Source organism: Lagenorhynchus albirostris, chromosome 7 (assembly GCF_949774975.1).
Source record: "Lagenorhynchus albirostris chromosome 7, mLagAlb1.1, whole genome shotgun sequence".
Classification (NCBI taxonomy): Eukaryota; Metazoa; Chordata; class Mammalia; order Artiodactyla; family Delphinidae; genus Lagenorhynchus; species Lagenorhynchus albirostris.
Window position 1 is genome coordinate 13,343,296 of NC_083101.1, and position 20,166 is coordinate 13,363,461.

Sequence of the window (20,166 nt, forward strand, 5' to 3'; positions counted from 1 at the left end):
CTAGTTCCAGAGTCCAGGAGGAGGCCATGTATCCATTCAGCAGTCACTCCCACTCTCCCTCCCCAGCTCCTGGCAGCCTCTTATTTGCTTTCTGTCTCTGTGAGTTTGCCTCTTTTGGGTATTTCCTATAAACTGAGTCATACAATACATGGCCTTTTGTGTCTGACTTCTTTCACTCAGCATAATGTTTTCAAGGTTCATCCATGTGGTAGTGTGAATCAGTATTTCATTCCTTTTTATGCCGAATAATACTCCATTGCATGGATGTACCACGTTTTATTTATCCAGTCATTGCTTGAAGGACACTTGGGTTGCTTCCACTTTTCTGCTACTGTAAATAGCAATGCTATGAACATTCCTGTACAAATTTTTGTTTGCACACCTGTTTCCAATTCTTCTGGGTCCAGCAACACTTTCTGAAGTCTGTTCTTCCCCTGCTGATCTGCAGTCCCACTTCTGGTCGACACTGAGTTTCCACATGTGTGTGGGTCTCTTTCTATGCTCCTTATTCTGTCCCCGTGGTCCAAAAATCCATCCTGGCACCAACCCTACACTGTTAGAGTGATGCTGAAGCTTTCCAGCACATACTTATGGCTCTTTTTCCTCCCACCTAGAGACCTTTGCACATGGCTCTGCTTGGGTCACTCTCCCTCAAGTCTTCATCTAGCCAACTCCTCTTTCTCCTGGTCTCAGGGTCCTGTGCACCCTGTATTTATCCCTCAGAGCCCTGATCACAATGGTCCTGAAATCATTGATTGGGTGGGTCTTGGTTTAATGTCTGGGCTGCAGACTCCTCCAGGGCTATAATGCTGTCTCGCTTGTTTGCCTGGATGTCCTCAGCTTGAAGAACAGGGGCTGACAGATAGTAGGGTCCCAATAAGTATTTGTTAAAAGGATGAAGGAGGTAAGGGAGGAAGGTCTTCTGGCCCCAGAGCACTTTGGTCATACCTAGAGAGAAGGTTGAACGAAATTACTTAAATTGCCTGTGCCTCGGCTTTCTTCCCTGGAAAATGGGGATGTGATTAGGGTGTGCAGAGGATGAAGTGAGCTCAGGTGTGTTCGAGGCGCTTGGAGCAAAGCCTAGCAAGTGATCAGAGCTACCTGTGTTTACCTGCCCCGCACTTCGCCTCCGTGAACTCCTCGAACTCCGGTGATGATCCTGTAGGCGCTAAAGCCTTTTCTCTAACAGTTGTCCCATTTTGATTTTGCCCCTCCCATGAACTAGTCATCTTATTTCCGTTCAGTATACGATGCAAAGGAGTCTCAGATGGGAAGAATGACTCATCTAAGGCCTTAAACCTAGAAGCCCTGATCCCAAAGCTAACGTATGTAATCTTGAAGCTGTTTTCCAGCTCAGCGATCCAGTCGCTGGAACTGCCAGTTAGATTTTGAGAACTATATATAGCTCCTCCCAAAACAAAACAAGACCAAACAACAACAGCAACAACAAAAAACCCTTCCAGATCCATAGTATTGACTTAAATTATTTTTATTTTATTGTTATTGAAATAGGTATAAACCTGAAATTAAGCAGGAAGTCCTCATGCTCAGAGCTCTATAAACAAACCATAAAACCAAAACAAAATTTCTACGTAGATACAAACACAACCTCAAAACCAATAAAATCCAAACTAACAGCATTAAATTAATGTGACTGATGATTTGTTGCTGAAATCAAATCTCTTGCATCAAGTTTAATGGTAGCGAGTGATGTTTTTACATGTCTCATCTCCTGTGTCATCTTTTTTTTCTTAACATCTTCATTGGAGTATAAATGCTTTACATTGTTGTGTTAGTTGCTGCTGTATAACAAAGTGAATCAGTTATACGTATACATATATCCCCATATCCCCACCCTCTTGCGTCTCCCTCCCACCCTCCCTATCCCACCCCTCTAGGTGGTCACAAAGCACCAAGCTGATCTCCCTGTGCTATGCGGCTGCTTCCCACTAGCTATCTGTTTTACATTTGGTAGTGTATATATGTCCATGCCACTCTCTCACTTCTTCCCAGCTTACCCTTCCCCCTCCCCGTGTCCTCAAGTCCATTCTCTATGTCCGTGTCTTTATTCCTGTCCTGCCCCTAGGTTCTTCAGAACAATTTTTTCGTTTTTTTTTAAGGAACAAGGATGTATTGTATAGCATGGGGAATTACAACCTTTTTTTTTTTTAACATCTTTATTGGAGTATAATTGCTTTACAATGGTGTGTTAGCTTCTGCTCTATAACAAAGTGAATCAGCTATACATATACATATATCCCCATATCCCCTCCCTCTTGCATCTCCCTCCCACCGTCCCTATCCCATCCCTCTAGGTGGTCACAAAGCACGGAGCTGATCTCCCTGTGCTACACGGCTGCTTCCCACTAGCTATCTATTTTACATTTGGTAGTGTATATATGTCCATGCCACTCTCTCACTTCGTCCCAGCTTACCCTTCCCCCTCCCCGTGTCCTCAAGTCCATTCTCTACATCTGCATCTTTATTCCTGTCCTAGGTTCTTCAGAACCTTTTTTTTTTTAGATTCCATATATATGTATTAGCATATGGTATTTGTTTTTCTCTTTCTGACTTACTTCACTCTGTATGACAGTCTCTAGGTCCATCCACCTCACTACAAATATCTCAATTTCATTTCTTTTTATGGCTGAGTAATATTCCATTGTATATATGTGCCACATCTTCTTTATTCATTCATCTGTCGATGGACACTTAGGTTGCTTCCATGTCCTGGCTATTGTAAATAGAGCTCCAATGAGGTACATGATTCTTTTTGAATTATGGTTTTCTCAGGGTATATGCCCAATAGTGGGATTGCTGGGTCATATGGTAGTTCTATTGTTAGTTTTCTAAGGAACCTCAAACTGTTCTCCATAGTGGCTGTATCAATATACATTCCCACCAACAGTGCAAGAAGGTTCCCTTTTCTCCACACCATCTCCAGCATTTATAGTTTGCAGATTTTTTGATGATGGCCATTCTGACCAGTGTGAGGTGATACCTCATTTTAGTTTTGATTTGCATTTCTCTAATGATCAGTGATGTTGAGCATCCTTTCATGTGTTTGTTGGCAACCTGTATATCTTCTTTGGAGAAATGTCTATTTACGTCTTCTGCCCATTTTTGGATTGGGTTGTTTGTTTTTTTGATACTGAGCTGCATGAGCTGCTTGTATATTTTGGAGATTAAACCTTCGTCAGTTGCTTCGTTGCAAATATTTTCTCCCATTCTGAGGGTTGTCTTTTTGTCTTGTTTATGGTTTCCTCTGCTGTGCAAAAGATTTTAAGTTTCATTAGGTCCCATTTGTTTATTTTTGTTTTTATTTCCATTCCTCTAGGAGGTGGGTCAAAAAGGATCGTGCTGTGATTTATGTCATAGAGTGTTCTGCCTAAGTTTTCCTCTAAGAGTCTTATAGTGTCTGGCCTTACATTTAGGTCTTTAATCCATTTTGAGTTTATTTTTGTGCATGGTGTTAGGGAGTGTTCTAATTTCATTCTTTTACATGTAGCTGTCCAGTTTTCCCAGCACTGCTTATTGAAGAGGCTGTCTTTTCTCCACTGTATATTTTTGCCTCCTTTATCAAAGATAAGTTGACCATTTGTGCATAGTTTTATCTCTGGGCTTTCTATCCTGTTCCATTGATCTATATTTCTGTTTTTGTGTCAGTACCGAACTCTCTTGATTACTGTAGCTTTGTAGTATAGTGTGAAGTCAGGGAGCCTGATTCCTCCAGCTCCGTTTTTCTTTTTCAAGATTGCTTTGGCTATTCGGGGTCTTCTTTGTGTTTCCATACAAATTGTGAAATTTTTTGTTCTAGTTCTGTGAAAAATGCCAGTGGTAGTTTGATAGGGATTGCATTGAATCTGTAGATTGCTTTGGGTAGTATAGTCATTTTCACAATGTTAATTCTTCCAATCCAAGAACATGGTATATCTCTCCATCTGTTTGTATCATCTTTAATTTCTTTCATCAGTGTCTTATAGTTTTCTGCATACAGGTCTTTTGTCTCCCTAGGTAGGTTTATTCCTAGGTATTTTATTCTTTTTGTTGCAGTGGTAAATGGGAGTGTTTCCTTAATTTCTCCTTCAGATTTTTCATCATTAGTGTATAGGAATGCCAGAGATTTCTGTGCATTAATTTTGTATCCTGCTACTTTACCAAATTCATTGATTAGCTCTAGTAGTTTTCTGGTAGCATCTTTAGGATTAGAATTACTGTCATAGTTTCCTTTAAAAAACAAACAAACTCAGTTATTATCCAGTTTGATGGGCTGAGCAATTTAAACAATGCATTCTCAAATGCAATAATGAAAATTGGGAAATAATACACTTGGTATGACATCACTCATTGTATATTTACAGTGATACTCACCACGAATGAACTATTACAAGTGACTTCTCCAAAGACAATCATGGAGCATTTTATGCTTTTGCAAAGTATTTATTGTACTGATTGCCATGGAACTCCTCCTTCCTGAGCCACTGTGTGGGGTTGATGATTCAATTCTCCCACTGTTTACTCCACTGTGCCCATCAGGAAACTTTGTTTTCCCAAGCTCCAAGACCTCACCTGGCCCCCTGCAGCCTCTGTGTATCCTTCAAGTATTCAATCAGGCTTCTGTTCTTTTCTCATTAGCACGAAACAATTAAAATTATACACCACACCCAGGCTCTGTGCCATTTTCATGGTGTCAAATTATAGTTCCAATGCATTAAAATATTTGAGAAGCTAATTTCTTAGTCTCTGAAATTGAAGTTCAATGGCAGATGATCCTGGCAAAAGAAAATGTTGAGTTTTGCACCAGCAAAATAGATGGTCTGGGAGCCCAAGAAGTGAGGTGACCGTCGTGGTTACCAGTGTAGGACTAAATGAGCCGGATGTACCTGCATCAACCCACCAAAGTGAATGGTTGTCATACAGGCCACAGAAGCACAAACTCTGAAATAGATTTTTTTTTTTCTTTAGTTCCCTTCTAAAATAATTCTAGTAGAGAACCCCAGGGCGTGTATAGAGTTCTGTTTGAGAAACTCTGGGCCCAAAGACCACTAAGTCTGCGAACAAACCCGGGCAGGGGCCGCGCTAGGTGCCCAGTGACCAGCCCCTCCAGTCGGGAGCTCAGGACTTGAAGGACTTGGGTCGCGGGGGGGAGCTCAGAACTTGGCGGGGGGGTGGGGGGGGCTCCAGCGAGAGCAGCTCCAGCCCGCAGGCCTGTCGCTGTCTACCCCTGCTCCCTTCCTTCCCCAGGAAACAAATGGTAGATCAGACCTCCCAGGCTCTCCGCTCCCCCCGTGTTTGGCGGGGCGCCAGGGCACCGGGGCCCCTTCCTGCGGTAAGGGGAGACAGACCCCACCCCACCCTCCGATGCTCCGGGTCCCCGCCACCCCTCCCCCACCCCTCCCCCACCACGTGCAGGCCCGGGAAGGCAAAGAGGCCCAGCCACCGTCACCAGGGATTTTCTTTTCTTTTTTTGCTGGTTTCAGGCTTTTTTCTGCCTGAGTGAAAATGAAACAAACACCCCCTGCGCCTCCCCGCCACCAGACACACACGCACACCGGCAGTCGTGCACTCGCGCGCCCGGCCTCCCAGCCGCCGTGTCCGGGGCGGGACCCTCTCTGCACAAACAGCCGCGGGCCGGGCCGAGCGGGGAGCGCGCCGCCCGCTGCCCAGCGCCCGCCCGCTTCCTCGCGCCCCTGCCCGCCGCGCGCTGCCCGCCGCCCCGGAGGAGCGCCCGGCGGCCGGCCGGCCCGAGCGCAGGCGGCACACCCCGCCCCGGCACCCCCCGCCGGGCTTGGGCAGAGGCAGCGCGCCGACTCTTCGGGCAGCCGAGGACGACGCCGGGGCCGGGAGCCGAGGCGCAGGTCAGCCCCGAGCGCGCCCAGCTTCTGCGGATCAGGTGGGTCCCGCGGGGCGCCGCCCGAGCCCCCAGAGGCCGCGAGCCGAGCCCGGCCCGGCCCTGGGCGGCGGGCGCCGAGTGAGGGCGGCGCGGGGAGAGGACGGGCCACCGCGCTGGCCCTGCCCTGTTGCTGCCCTGCTGTGTCCCCGCTTTTGTTCTTGTCGCTACCTCTGCGCCCTACTCCGACCCCGTTTCTGTCCCCGCCTCTGCCCAGCCTTCCAGACTCGGGCCAGAAGGGCCGCGGGGTGGGCTTCCCACGGGGTTCGCGAGGTGGAGGCGGGAGAGGGCAGGCTCAGGGGGCGCGGAGCTGGACCACCGAGGAAGTCTCGAAAGGAGAGAGGGTTCTGCCCCCGTCTATGGAGCAGGGTGGGGGAAGGGCTCCATCGCCCAGGACCAGATGGGAAGAGGATGCCTCCGGGAAGGGGGAGCCTGGAAGGGTGAAGTGAGGGGCGCAGGAACCCCCGAGAGCCGGGACACGGAGCGGGAGAGGTCGGGGAGCTCAGAGAGCCGAGGAGCAACCCAACACCCAGCACCGGGAAAGTTTCAAACGTTGTAACTTTGGCAGCTACCAGGCCTGCTGCATCGGGGTGATGGGAGGCGAAGCCCTTCAGGTCTTCAGACCACCACGTTCCCACTCAAAGGGACACCACTCCGCGTTTGAAAATGGCAGAAAAACAGCTAAACAGAGTGATTGCACAAACTCTTGAAAGGCGTCCAAGAAACAGTAAAGTGGAAAAAAATGTCAGCGCGCGAAGAGAGAAAGCAGAGCGACTTGAGATTCCCCAATCTTCCCGCGGGCCAGGGAGGGAGGGAGGGAGGGAGGGAGGCGCGGAGGCTGTCGGCGAGCTCGCTCTTCCCCCAGGAGAGACCCGAGACCCCGGCGGCTGCGTTTGTAGCTCTGCTTGTAGCTCTGCTTGTGGTTTGCGCTCCTTCTGGCCGCTGAGCAGGCCTTGCTGCCTCCTTCATTTACTTAGAAATAGGTGGGTCTCAGGGGGCAGGAAGTACGGGGTGAGGGTGGGGGGAGCCCTGGCCTCGCTGCCTCCTAGCTGGGAAACCCTTTCCCAGGGAGAGCCTCAGTTTCCGTAACTACGAAATAGAGATACTGCAGTGAGTAAAGAAATGCCAAGCGCCAAGGGGCTGTGTATGTGCGTGTGTGTGGGCGCGCGTGTGTACGTAGAGGAAGGATGTGGATGGTCTGTTGTACTTCTGCGCTTCTTTGGCTACACTCAGCACTTTTTACCTTGCTCGGAGTTAATTCTGGGTGTACCTTGCCTCCCCTACCAGGCTGGGGGGCAGGTGCAGGTTCCCAGTTATTGTTACATGTAACAGGTATGCAATGACTGAATAAGACAGAGCTGAAAAAGTCCCTAGGGTTTACCTGGTCAGGGAGATTTCAAACTCTGCCCCTGAGAAGCCTAGGGTCCTCGCTCAAGGGGCACCATGGTGGGGGAGGGGAGCCTAGGCGGCAGGGCTCTGGTCCTTACCTTCCCTCTTTCAGGCAGAACCGGTTCAGTTCTGCCTTTGCCTCTTCTATATATTAGGAAACCCCAGAGGCTGTTTTTGGTATCAGATTCTTCAGATCCAGTCTGATCTGGCCATCTTTGGTGGAGAAACTAAATCTAGAGGTGCGCACAGTGATTTGGGCAAGATCCACCAGTGGCCAGGCCTAGCCAGGAAACTGTCTCCTTAGTCCTAGGTCAGCAATGCCTTTTCCTGGCCCTGGTGGCTCTGAGCCACCGGCTCACCTCTTAGCACCAACCAGCCTAGACCCTAACTCCAGGGCCCCAGGGCCACCTCCCTACCCTTGAGGGAGAAGAAGCCCAGGAGTCTCATCCTCTGAGCTTTTCCAGGCCTTCAGTGGGCCTTTCACATGCAAGTTGGTTTCACAGGCTGAGGCCAAAAGAATTAGGTTCCGCAGAAACTAGTCAGCACACTGCCCCTTTCTTAGCCCAGCCCAACAGGTGTCATCGACCTCCTTTATAGTTGGGGAGATGAAGGTGCGGAGAGGTCAAGTAACTCGCTCGTGGGCACTCAACTCCTAAATTGCAGCCGGGATTTGAAAGCAGCTCTGTCTGGCTCTAAGGCTTCTGCTCTTTGCATTACATCATCTCTCATGATGGCTAGAGAACAGCTAATGGACAGATGTCATTGAGATGGGGGCAAGGGTGAGGGGAGAATGGCCGAAAGGGGGGCTGGGTTAAGGGGGAGGCTGGACATTAATATAGGTGCATTCACAGCGTAAATATAATTATTGATATATTTGAACTGAATGTGTTTTCTGCCCTGTACATTGTCTTTATTTTAGCTTTTATTTTCTAGACACTTTAGAATTATTTTCTTTTCCTAATTTTTAACTGAAGTATAATTTCCATATGATAAAATCCACAGATGGTAAGTATTGGGTTCAACAAGTTTTGAAAGCTGTTTGCGCCTATGTAACCACCATCCAAAATGAGATATGAAATATTTGCATCATCTTAGAAAGTTCCCATTTCCAGTGAATTTTCCTTCTGCCCTTCCAAGCAACCATTTTCTGATTTTCCTCACCATTGATTGATTTTGCCTGCTCCTGGACCTCACGTAAATGGAATCATACTGTGTGTCTCTTTCACGTCTGGCTTATTTCACTCAACCTGATGTTTGTTAAATTCACCTGTGTTATTGTGTATATGAGTAGTTTGTTCCTTTTCAGTGCTGAGTCGTATTCCATTTTATGGATATACCATCATTTGCGTATTTATTCTCCTGTTGATGAATATTTGGGTTATTTCCAATCTGGGCTAGTCTTTCTTTCTTTCTTTCTTTTTTATTTTTGGCTGCATTGGGTCTTTGTTGCTGCGTGCAGGCTTTCTCTAGTTTTGCCGAGCAGGGACTACTCTTCATTGAGGTACACAGGCTTCTCACTGCAGTGTCTTCTCTTGTTGTGGAGCATGGGCTCTAGACACACGGGCTCAGTAGTCGTAGCGCACAGGCTTAGTTGCTCCGCAGCATGTGGGATCTTCCCGGACCAGGGATCAAACCCGTGTCCCCTGCATTGGCAGGTGGATTCTTAACCACTGCGCCACCAGGGAAGTCCCTGGACTATTATTTCTGGTAGAAATCTTTTGTGGTCATTTGTTATCACTTAGAAGTGAAATTGTTGGGTCATAGAGTATACCATTTTACATCCCCACAGCGATGTATACGACATAATTATTACACATCCTTGACAATATTTGGTATTGTCTGTCTTTTAAATTTTTTTTAAACTTTTTTTTTTTTTTGCAGTACACGGGCCTCTCACTGTTGTGGCCTCTCCCGTTGCGGAGCACAGGCTCCGGACGCACAGGCTCAGCGGCCATGGCTCACAGGCCCAGCCGCTCCGCGGCATGTGGGATCTTCCCAGACCGGGGCACGAACCCATGTTCCCTGCATCAGCAGGCGGACTTCCAACCACTGCGCCACCAGGGAAGCCCTGTCTTTTTTATTTTAGCCATTTTAGTGCCTGGATAATGGTGTCTTATACCTTCTGTTTTTTGGGGTTTTTTTTTTGCGGTACACTGGCCTCTCACTGTTGTGGTCTCTCCCGTTGTGGAGCACAGGCTCCGGACGCGCAGGCTCAGCGGCCATGGCTCACGGGCCCAGCCGCAACGCGGCATGTGGGATCCTCCCAGACCGGGGCACGAACCTGTGTGCCCTGCATCGGCAGACGGACTCTCAACCACTGCGCGACCAGGGAAGCCCCTATACCTTCTGTATTTATGATGGAATTATAAGAGTTCTTGAGGAACACGACATGATCGGGGCAAAGAATATGAAACAAGATGGTGGTGTGGAGGCCACTGTGAGCCATGACTCCAGAGGGAAGGAAGCAAATGGTGGCTGGAATTGTGACCTTAGGAATAGGAATTTACGAGCTCGGGAGAGCTCTCTATATATCAACTGAGATTTAAAGATCTGGTCCTTGTGCTCTATAAATACACAAGCTGACTCATGCTCATGGCTTTAAATGCTACCTGTATAGCAATCATCTTTACCTCCAGTTCAGATCTCTGTTATAGGCTCCCAAGTCACATGTTTTTCTTGTTTTTTTTTGGTTTTTTTTTTTGCGGTATGCGGGCCTCTCACTGTTGTGGTCTCTCCCGTTGCGGAGCACAGGCTCCGGACGCGCAGGCCCAGCGGCCATGGCTCACGGGCCCAGCCGCAACGCGGCATGTGGGATCCTCCCAGACCGGGGCACGAACCCGTGTCCCCTGCATTGGCAGGCGGACTCTCAACCACTGCACCACCAGGGAAGCCCCCCAAGTCACGTGTTTAACTGCCCTTTGGGTATCTCTTTTTGGATGTCTCAAAGGCACTGCAGACTGGACAAATCGATAACAGAATTCATTATCTCCTGTTGGCTTTTTGTCGTGGGTCATTGGATGGTGCCACTAGCTGAAAGAATATGGAAAGAGGAATGCCTGAGGTTGGGCAGGGAGATACTGAATTTAGTTCCAAGCTAAATGGTGTGGAGCAGTCAAGGAAGATAAAGACTGGGTTGCACTGGGCAATTAGGAGATTACTGAAATATACTGCGAGTGGTTTTGGTGGAGTGGAGGGCAGGTAAGCTAGATTGCTGGTAGGTGAGAGAGAAAGAACTGGAGATGGTGAGTAGAGTCAACTCTTTGAAGAAGTTTGTTTGAGAAAGTCAGAGGAGGGATTGAGCTATAGTTGGAGGAAGACAGGGTGAAGAAAAGGACTTTAGGATGGAAAAGATATGTGAGATATAGGCTCAGGGGAAGAATTTAGTCCAGGAGAGGGAAGGAATGGCCAATACAGCAAGGTGCTGGGAGGAGTAGGAGGGAGTGGGGAGGGTTGGCTTTGAAAAAAGATGGAGAAGCTTCATCAACTACAGAATTCTCTGTTGACTCTCCATGTGGACAACTCCTAATCATGACGTGTGAGGTTCTTCACCACCTGCTTCCGTCTCATCTCATATATATAGTGTATATCAGTTAGCTTTTGCTGCATAACAAACATCCCCCCCCATGCATAGTTTATGACCACAAAGGTTTATTTATTACTCACACTACACGTCAGCTGGAGGGCAGTTGCAACTGCATGGTTTTGTAGATCTGCTCTGGGTGCCAGCCAGCCACAATATCTGCTCCCTGTATCTTCTCCTCCCAGGACCGAGGCTGAAGCTGCTGCTTCTACCTGTTATATGTTATTTTATGGTGAGAGCTGGAGGAAGAAAGAGATGATGTGATGCGTCTTAAAGTCTCTGAACTGGCTCATGATCACTTCTACCCATACTCCTTTGGTCATAGCCAGTCATATGACCAAGTCCAAAGTCAGTGGGACAGAGATATATGTCCTCTACCTATTGGCCTGGAGTGGATACTTGGGAACAGCAATCCACATATATTTGTTAGAAACTCCTTCACACAGGTCCCCGCCTATCTTTATCTCTCCAAACTAATCCCCATCACACTGCTCTTTGGTACCATTGTTCCCCTTTCCTGAAGCATGGCAATGGCCTTTCAAGTCTCTATATCCCTCTGTCTAGGCATCATCACCCCCGCCCCCGCCCCTGACCCAGCTGCCCCTGCTGAGTTGGTGTGCAGCTCTTTCAACCTGGACCCTGCTGCTGTGTGCTCCCTGTTCTCTGCTCCAGACTCGCACCCTCCCGCACACCCTCTCCCTGCAGCCCAAGTCCTCTTTCTAGACACCAAATTGATTGGCATTTTCCATCTTTCCAAGGCTCCCCTCTGCTCTCAGGATAAAGCACATGTCCCTTTAGGTGACATCCAAGGTCTCTCATCCCTCACCACCCCACCCCTTGGAACTTCTGCTCCAGCCTGAGGGAATGACTGCAATTCCTGAAACCCGCTCTGGGCTTTTCCCCATGCTGCTCCCTCTGCTTAGAACACCCTCCCCGCCTCCCCTGCAAGCCCACTCACAGACTCCTACTCATCCTTCAAGAGCCCCACAAACCTACTCACAGAATCCCACTCATCCTTCAAGACCCAGCTTAACCATCACCCTCTCTGAGATGGCAGTCTCTTCCTCCTGCCCCCCATGAATTAGGCATTCCCTTTCCTCCCGCCAGGTCTCTGGGCATCCTGCAGTACACACCCCAGATACATTCTGTCGCATGTCATCATTCCTCCCCTCCTCGACTATAAGCTGCTGGAGCACACCGTGCACATGACCACAGTGCTCTTTACCTGACCCACGCTGCTGGCTAAGAGTGGCCTCTGGAGGCCCACTGCCTGAGTTTGCACCCTAATGCCTGTCAGACCTGGGGCAAAATACCTCCCCTCTCAGCCTGGGCTGAAAGGTCTGCTGATAAAAGCTTCACCCTCAGTCCTGCGAGACGGAGGCCATGTAGGCCAGTCTGGGAAAACAAAAAGTAATGTACAGGGCTTCCCTGGTGGCGCAGTGGTTGAGAGTCCGCCTGCCGATACAGGGGACACGGGTTCGTGCCCCGGTCCGGGAAGATCCCACATGCTGCGGAGCGGCTGGGCCCGTGAGCCATGGCCGCTGAGCCTGCGCGTCCGGAGCCTGTGCTCCGCAACAGGAGAGGCCACAACAGTGAGAGGCCCGCGTACCGCAAAAAAAAAAAAAAAAAAAGTACATTTGGACTGTGGACTGAAGGCAAAGGGGTCATCATTTAGTATGCTTAACTCAATTATTTATAAAAGTCCTTGCAGGAACTTCCCTGGCAGTCCAGTAGTTAAGACTTTGCCTTCCAATGCAGGAGGTGCGGGTTCGATCCCTGGTCGGGGAGCTGAGATTCCACATGCCTCACGGCCAAAAAACCAAAACATAAAACAGAAGCAATAAGAAGAAAAAAAAAAAAAGAAGCAATATTGTAACAGATTCAATAAAGACTTTGAAAATGGTCCACATCAAAAAAATCTAAATAAATAAATAAAGTCCTTGCAGTTCTAAAAAGGGGAAGTAAAAATATGTCATCGAAATCTCCAGCCAAGGAACTAATCTGCTCACCTTGTCTCAACGCTGGCGTGGAGGCCACAGTCCTCAGCTGCCTACGGTCAGGCTGTGGCTCTTGCCAGGACTTGGGCTCTGCCCTTATTGCCAAACAGAGTCTCTAAAGGAGAGGTGGCGAGGGCAGCAGGGTGGAGACCCGAGGCAGCGTGCTTACGTTTTGTGTCCCAGGGGAAACCGCACCCAGGCGTTCTCCAGGGAGCTGGTGTAGGGCCTGTCTTTCCTGCAGTGCCTGTCTCAGGCCGTGTGTGGTGGGCAGATGTGAAGGGCAGGCGAAAGCGTGGAGCTGCTGCTTGGGCCAGGTCCTAACTGGAGAGTGAGTGATCTGAGACAGAAGGAGCACATCCGGGAAGGCAGAGGGGGAAAGGATTTCTAGAAGGATGTGGTCAAGAGGGTTGCATGGCTGAGAGGATGGATAGAGGACTGGGCCCTGGAAGAGGTCTGCTGGCTATGGGTTGATCGCAAGAGCCTGGAGGGAACGGAAAAATACTGTAGAGTTGTTCTTACCAGAGGTCCCTACACTAGTGGACAGTTAGACAAGTGAGATCGTATATCCACCTTGCTTGAGGCTCACAGAAGCCCTGTGAAGTTGGCAAAGCAGGAATTATTCCCCCCATTTTACATGTGGGGAAACTGAGGCTTAGAGTTTTGATCTTTTGGCCAAAGTCTCTCAAGAACGAAGTGGCAGAACTGAGGCATGAAAGCCCAGCCTTGACTCCACACCTAATTTGGCTTGGAGACTCTGGTGGGCTGCGGGCAGGGGGAGTGAAGGTGATTCTGAAGGGGGGCCAGGGTGCTGGGGCACAGATCCATGCCCAGCCCAGCTGAGGGCTCCTGCCTGGCTCAGCCCAGAATTAGCCAGAGAGAGTGAAAAGTAGCAGCTGGAAGAGGTTGGAGAGACAGAGGTAAGGTCTTGTAATTAGTTTTATTTATTTATTTATTTGGCTGTGCTGGGTTTTAGTTGTGGCATGCAGACTCTTAGTTGCGGCATGCGAACTCTTAGCTGCGGCATGTGTGTGGGATCTAGTTCCCCGACCAGGGATCGAACCCGGGCCCCCTCCATTGGGAGCGCGGAGTCTGGACCACCAGGGAAGTCCCTTATGATTAAGGGACTTATATTAAGTTCTTAATAAAAGTTTCAAACTCCTTCCCAGTCTGGGTGTTCTTATCTTCTGTAGACTTGCTTCACGTGCCCTGGACTTTACCCCATATGGGGGGTGGGAGGGACACTAAAAGGAGCTTTGGGCTGAAGGTGAGCTCGTCTCGCCCCACTGAAGCTGGTGCTGCCGGCAGCAGGAGCTGTCGGAGCCTCAGCTTCTCTGTCAACAAAACGATACAAGGCTATGATCTGGCCGACTTCTCTCTGAGCAATATCTGCTGTTAAACAAAACGCAGACAGGTCCAAACCAACAGGAAGTGAACATTCAAACTAAAAATGTGCAAGGGAGAAGCAGCTGCTTTGGGCAGAGGGGTCAAGTTTTGAGCCCCCGTTTGTGAGTTTGGGTACCAGGAACTGGTTCTAAAAGTTACACCTCTTGCCAAGACTCATGCTTTGAATCACATATTCATTCAACATTCACTGAGCTGCCGGAACTTCATTGACTCATTGTTAAAGCATCCAGAATTTATTGAGCGTCTGCTACGTGCCCTGCTAGACACCTGAGATTAGCAGTGAATAGAGAGGTACCATCCCTGCCCGTGCAGAGGTAGAATTTAGCCTGGGAGACAGTCATTCAACAGCCAAGTGCACAGAGAGAGCCAAGAAGGAGAAATACAGGGTGGAGGGTCACAGGGGCCTGTAGCTGTCGGGGCAAGTAGTCAGGAAGGGCTTCCCTGAGGAAGTGACCTTCAAACTGCAGCCTGCAGGGGTTAGAGGCTGAAGAGGGAAGAGTATTTCAGGCACAGGGAGGAGGCTCTGAGAAGCAATCATCCTGATTTTCCCCATGGCCGTTCCAGAATCCAGATGGCCCTGGTGTCTGGAGCGACACCGAGGAGGGAGCGAGCCTGGGGCAATGGGTCAGCTGCCCAGCGGGGTGAGGTTGTGTTTGGTAGCATCTGCAGGCAGAAGCGCAGCTGTCCTTTCTCCTCCGTCAGGGAAACCACGAGTCCTCAAGCGGCCGGCCAGCTGTCTCCGAGAGGAACTTGCCTGGCATCTGTGGGGAACGACACGACACTTTGCAAAATCAAGGGCGGGGTTTTCTCTAAGGGGAATATGGCTCCCGGAGAGCAGGGACTGGGTCTGGATTTGCTCTCGGTTGATCGATGGTTGTTTGTAGATTGGTATTTTTATGGCAAACTCTTATTTTCATATGTTAACCAGAGCTGTGCAGAGGAAGGGGGAATTAATATTCTCATGTGCAAATTGAGTGCTTAGGAATTCATTCCCTGGCATGAAAAGGCTTAGTAAACGTTTGCGGCTGGTATACTAAGAAGCACCTGAGAAGAGGCGCCGGTCAGGAGTCGTGGCTGCAGGCAGCCGAGGGAGCTTACGGCTCACCGGGGCAGAGGAGGCACGCATTGGAAGCATTTTTTGTTGTTGCTCACAGTATCCCTGGGGAAGCTGGAAAAGCAAGTTGCGCAGAACCAGTAGAGGTTGGACAACAGACCACACAGTTAGGCTCTCCCAACAGGAGATAATTGTAGTTTTGCTGCCACTGGAACTGCTGTAACATTTCACTGGCATCTGAACCTTAGCGCTACTTCCTTATGATGCAAAGCTGACCAGGCCTGGGTCACTCTCCTGCATTCCAGGTGCAGATGAATGACCAGAGGGGCAGCCTGGCCTTAGTCAAGTTATTGAACCCCTGAACCTCAACATTCTCTGTGTAAATGGGTTGGCGTGGATTTAAGAGATAACCTGTGTGTCTAGTGCCTGACATGGTGCTTGTTATCATTATTATTGGTAGAAGTAGTAGTAACGTCACTCCGCCGTTATCAGAACAGTTACGTTCTCGAAGGAAGAAACCCAACGTACGAAAATCTAGAGGAATTCAGAAGTGACCGCACACTTTTACACAAACAGATTCTCTGCAGGGTGTTCCTTTAAATTTTTACCTCCCCAGTATACTTAGGATAGGATTTAACTTATCAAAAATAAACCAGAGGAATGAATGCGTCACCATCTTACAGACCCTTGTTAAATACTGTTGAAGAAAGCAGTTCTTTTGCAGGAATTGACAGATCTGTTTAGACTTCCGAGACTCGCTTCCTCGCTGTGGAAGCCTTAAAAAAGGAAGAGGGAAGTTCATGGCCACAGGACTGTAGCCACCGCCCTCACACACAGCCCCAGGAGGGCTGGGCTGCACCACCATACACTCTCCCCAGAAAAACAGACTCCCACAAACACAGAAGGCCTGGATTAGAGCTGGAGGCCATGGTATGCTGGTAAATGTTTCATGACCAGTTGAAAAATGAAAGCCCAGGGACTTCCCTAGTGGTGGAGTGGTTAGGACTCTACGCTTCCACTGCAGGGGGCACAGGTTTGATCCCTGCAAGCCACACGGCCAAGCCAAAAAAAAAAAAAAAAAAAAAAAGCCCTGATACATGGTATTTGCCAATTCCCATAGTATAGATATTTCCACTGTGACCAGTTTCAAGCTGCTACTGGAGGAGCTGGGAGCATGCTGCTGTAGAGTATTTTCCACTGTGTCTAGATACAGCAGACATAAATAACCTCAAGGGTATAGCATGTAGTAAAACAATTAGGAAGTGATAAGGTTTTTTGTTGTTGTTTTTTTTACATCTTTATTGGAGTAGAATTGCTTTACAATGGTGTGTTAGTTTCTGCTTTACAACAAAGTGAATCAGTTATACATATACATATGTTCCCATATCTCTTCCCTCTTGCGTCTCCCTCCCTCCCACCCTCCCTATCCCATCCCTCTAGGTGGTCACAAAGCACCGAGCTGATCTCCCTGTGCTATGTGGCTGCTTCCCACTAGCTATCTATTTCACGTTTGGTAGTGTATATATGTCCATGACACTCTTTCGCTTTGTCACAGCTTACCCTTCCCCCTCCCCATATCCTCAAGTCCATTCTCTAGTAGGTCTGTGTCTTTATTCCTGTCTTACCCCTAGGTTCTTCATGACATTTTTTTTTCTTAGATTCCATATATATGTGTTAGCATACGGTATTTGTCTTTCTGATTTAGGAAGTGATGAATTTTGATGATTACCTTTTTTTTTTTTTTTGCGGTACGCGGGCCTCTGACTGTTGTGGCCTCTCGCGTTGTGGAGCACAGGCTCCAGACACGCAGGCTCAGCGGCCATGGCTCACAGGCCCAGCCGCTCCACGGCATGTGGGATCCTCCCGGACCAGGGCACGAGCCGGCGTCCCCTGCATTGGCAGGCGGACTCTCAACCGCTGCGCCACCAGGGAAGCCCCTGATGATTACCTTTTATCTTACTGTAATTCACTGAGTTGTGAGTTTATAGAATTTAATTTTTAATAATGGCTGTGTTTAACAACTTGCTCGCCAAGTTCCTGAAAATTTAACAACTGGCTCTTGCAAGCCAGCATGAGCCAGCTCCAGGATGCTACTGGCTTGGGAGGTCCTTGGGGACTCCAGAGGACCCAGTGAAAATAGGCCATCCCCCCAAACAGCAGCTTCCCCTACCCTCAGGCAGTCTCTAACATGCCAGCCTTTTTATTGGCTTTGTTACCCTTTTCCCCACCTGAAATTATGTCTTTAATGACTTGTTAATTATAATTATTGATTTTGTATATTTGTTTACCAACTAGAATGTGAGCTCTGTGAGAACAGAAGACTTTCCTGGGTGGTTCGTTGCCGAATCCCCAGTGCTTAGAACACTGCGTGCATGTAGTTGACCCTCAATAACCATGGATCAACTGCACGAGCAGAGACAGGGCTAGGACCCTTCGAGGGTTCAAATCCTGCCTCTGCTATGAAGTGCATCTTTCTTTTTTTTTAATTGAAGTATAGTTGATTTACAGTTGTGTTAGTTTCAGGTGTATAGCAAAGTGATTCAGATATATATATATATATATATATATATATATATACACACACACACATGTTCTTTTTTCCTTATAAATTGTTGAAAGATATTGCGTATAGTTCCCTGTGCTATTCAGCAGGTCCTTGTCAGTTATCTGTTTTACATACAGCAGTGTGTATATGTTAATCCCCAAAGGGTGCATGTTTCCTTGAGCCTCTTCATCTGTAAAAGAAAAGAGTTTGAGCAGAGACCCCTAGGGTTCCCTTCAGGTATAAAAAGTCTCTGTACCTGACAAAGGCGTCCCTTCCCCACAGTGCAGCCAAACAGGGATTCTCAACTGAGCATCCTCAGGGGTAAAAGCCAGTGCACTGGTTGTTAGGACCGTCGGTTTTATTCTTTTCCTCCGAGGACAGCGTTCAACACTGAGTGCAGCATGACTTCCCTTGAGCTGCCGTGACTGGCCCCATCCAGCTGTGCAGAGAGAGCGCCAGGCCCTGCCTGTTCAGGGGCAGCAGATATTTTGAGGCCTGTGGCATTTGCAGCTGGGTGAAATGCTCTAGGGTGAAGGAGGGAAGTCTTCCTAGGTGAGTCGTTCCAGCAGGATGGGCGCCCACAGCTCCACCAGGAACACAGAGCCCACTGGAGCCAAGTGGGGGCAGCCCTAGGAGGGAGGCAGGACAGGGACCCTACGTGTCTCCTGCATCGTGCTTTGCATCTTAGGACAGTGAGGTAAAAGACCGATCCTTTCCTTCTTCCTTTCTTTCTGGTCTCCCGTGGACCGGTCCTTTGGTAAAATACCGTAAACGCGAATTCCTCTCAATTTCTGTCCCTCCTCGTGGAGGAACAAACAGCATCTGTCCGCAGCCCCGCTTTGAGACTCACAGCAGCTGGTGGAAACAGGTGTTGGAGTCTCCTCCCTTTGCAGGTGAGAACACTGAGCCAGGTGGGGCTCAGGACCCTCCCTGGGTCCCTGAGGAGTGGAGGGAGATGGTGAGGCCCACACCTCCATGTCCCCAGGGGAGAGGCCACCAGCGCTGTCCGAGGGAGTCATCCTCATCCCTTCTCGAGGCTGCGATGACTGAATCCAGCCTCCTCTTCCCTGGGAGTTTCCAGGCAGAAGTAGGAACAGATAAACCCAATCCGCATCTTCTTCTGCATCTCATTGCCCTCCTCCACAAGGTCGTCCCCCTCCAGGGCAAGGTGGAGATGGTCCGGGGCCCTCCCTCTACTACTGACTCAGTGCAGCTGGAGGCCTTCTGGTGCCCAGCAGCCCCAGGGAGCAGCCGATGCCCCCAGTCCATCTGCTTTGGGGCAGCATCGTAGGTTTTTCCGCCTTTCCCTGCATAGTTCCCTTTTCCTATGGTGTTTGGCCCACACTGAGATTCAGATTTGCTTTCCCTGAGGGATGGGGCTTGGGCGTGGACTGCCACTGCTGGGCAAGTAGGGCTGCCTGGGTTCTGCCTGCCCTTCTACAGTCAGCAAACTGGGAAGGGGAGTGATTCAGAAACCAGAGATATCATCAAACAGGAACAACTCACGCTTACTGGGCACTTACTCCAGATGCTGTTCTAGTAGCTTTACAGGAGCCCTGCCTTTTCATCACCCAGAAACCTGTTTTTTATAAATGAGGCAAGGAAGCACAGAAAGGTTTAGCTATTTCCCAGGGCCACATGGTAGGGGAGAGATCTGGGACTCAGATACCGGTGAGATGATGGGACCCTTCATCAGGGCCGCGTACTGCCTTCGTAAAGAAGATGTCAGAGCAAGCAGGGAGCTGGCGTAGCCCTCAATCCAACCCTCTCACTCCAATGGATGGGGAAACCCAGGCCCAGAGAGGGGTGGGGGCTTCCCTAAGGTCACACAGGGCCTGCGCTGGAGCCCAGGAGTCCTACACGCCACCTTCGGCTCTGTCCTGAGGTTTTACCACCTTGGGTCAAGCATCAGAGTAACAGTTACAAGGTAACATCGCCAAGACGGCTCATCTGCTGGTTCTGTGCTGCGGGGGCCCCCTGTGGTTACGTGGGGGCGGGAAGGGCATGGGAGGCCCAGCCAGACCCCAGCAGCGCCCTCTGCCTGCACTGCTTGAGAAAGGTCTTGGGCATGGAGTCCCGGCATTAGTTGGAAAAGTTCAGACTCTTTGTTCCCCCGCCAGCCCCCCATGCTGTAGAGAAACAAGCGGCCCATCCGCTCCTAGATGTCACATTTCCTGTTTGTGAGCCTGGATTGAGGTAGAGTCCATGGTGAAGGGCAAGGGGATGGCGGGGCCTTCCTTTCGGGAATTAGAATAGTTGGAGGTGGAAAGAGCTGGAAGATTTTGCCTAAATGCTTCATTTTGTAGA

General features: G+C 49.4%; 1 protein-coding gene across 5 annotated transcripts in view; it reads left to right on the plus strand.

Annotated features, from left to right (window-relative positions):
- Positions 1-5,743: 5,743 nt before the first annotated feature.
- The window catches only part of GGTA1 (glycoprotein alpha-galactosyltransferase 1 (inactive)), a 65,319-nt gene continuing 50,896 nt past the window's right edge, over positions 5,744-20,166 (plus strand). For 2 of the 5 annotated variants that reach the window (XM_060154455.1, XM_060154464.1), the window contains exon 1: positions 5,744-5,893. The gene's annotated coding sequence lies outside the window, so the exon portion shown is untranslated. Of the gene's footprint in view, positions 5,894-6,458; positions 6,874-20,166 lie in introns of all 5 variants that reach the window. The other 3 variants (XM_060154459.1, XM_060154463.1, XM_060154454.1) reach the window with 3 other exon arrangements.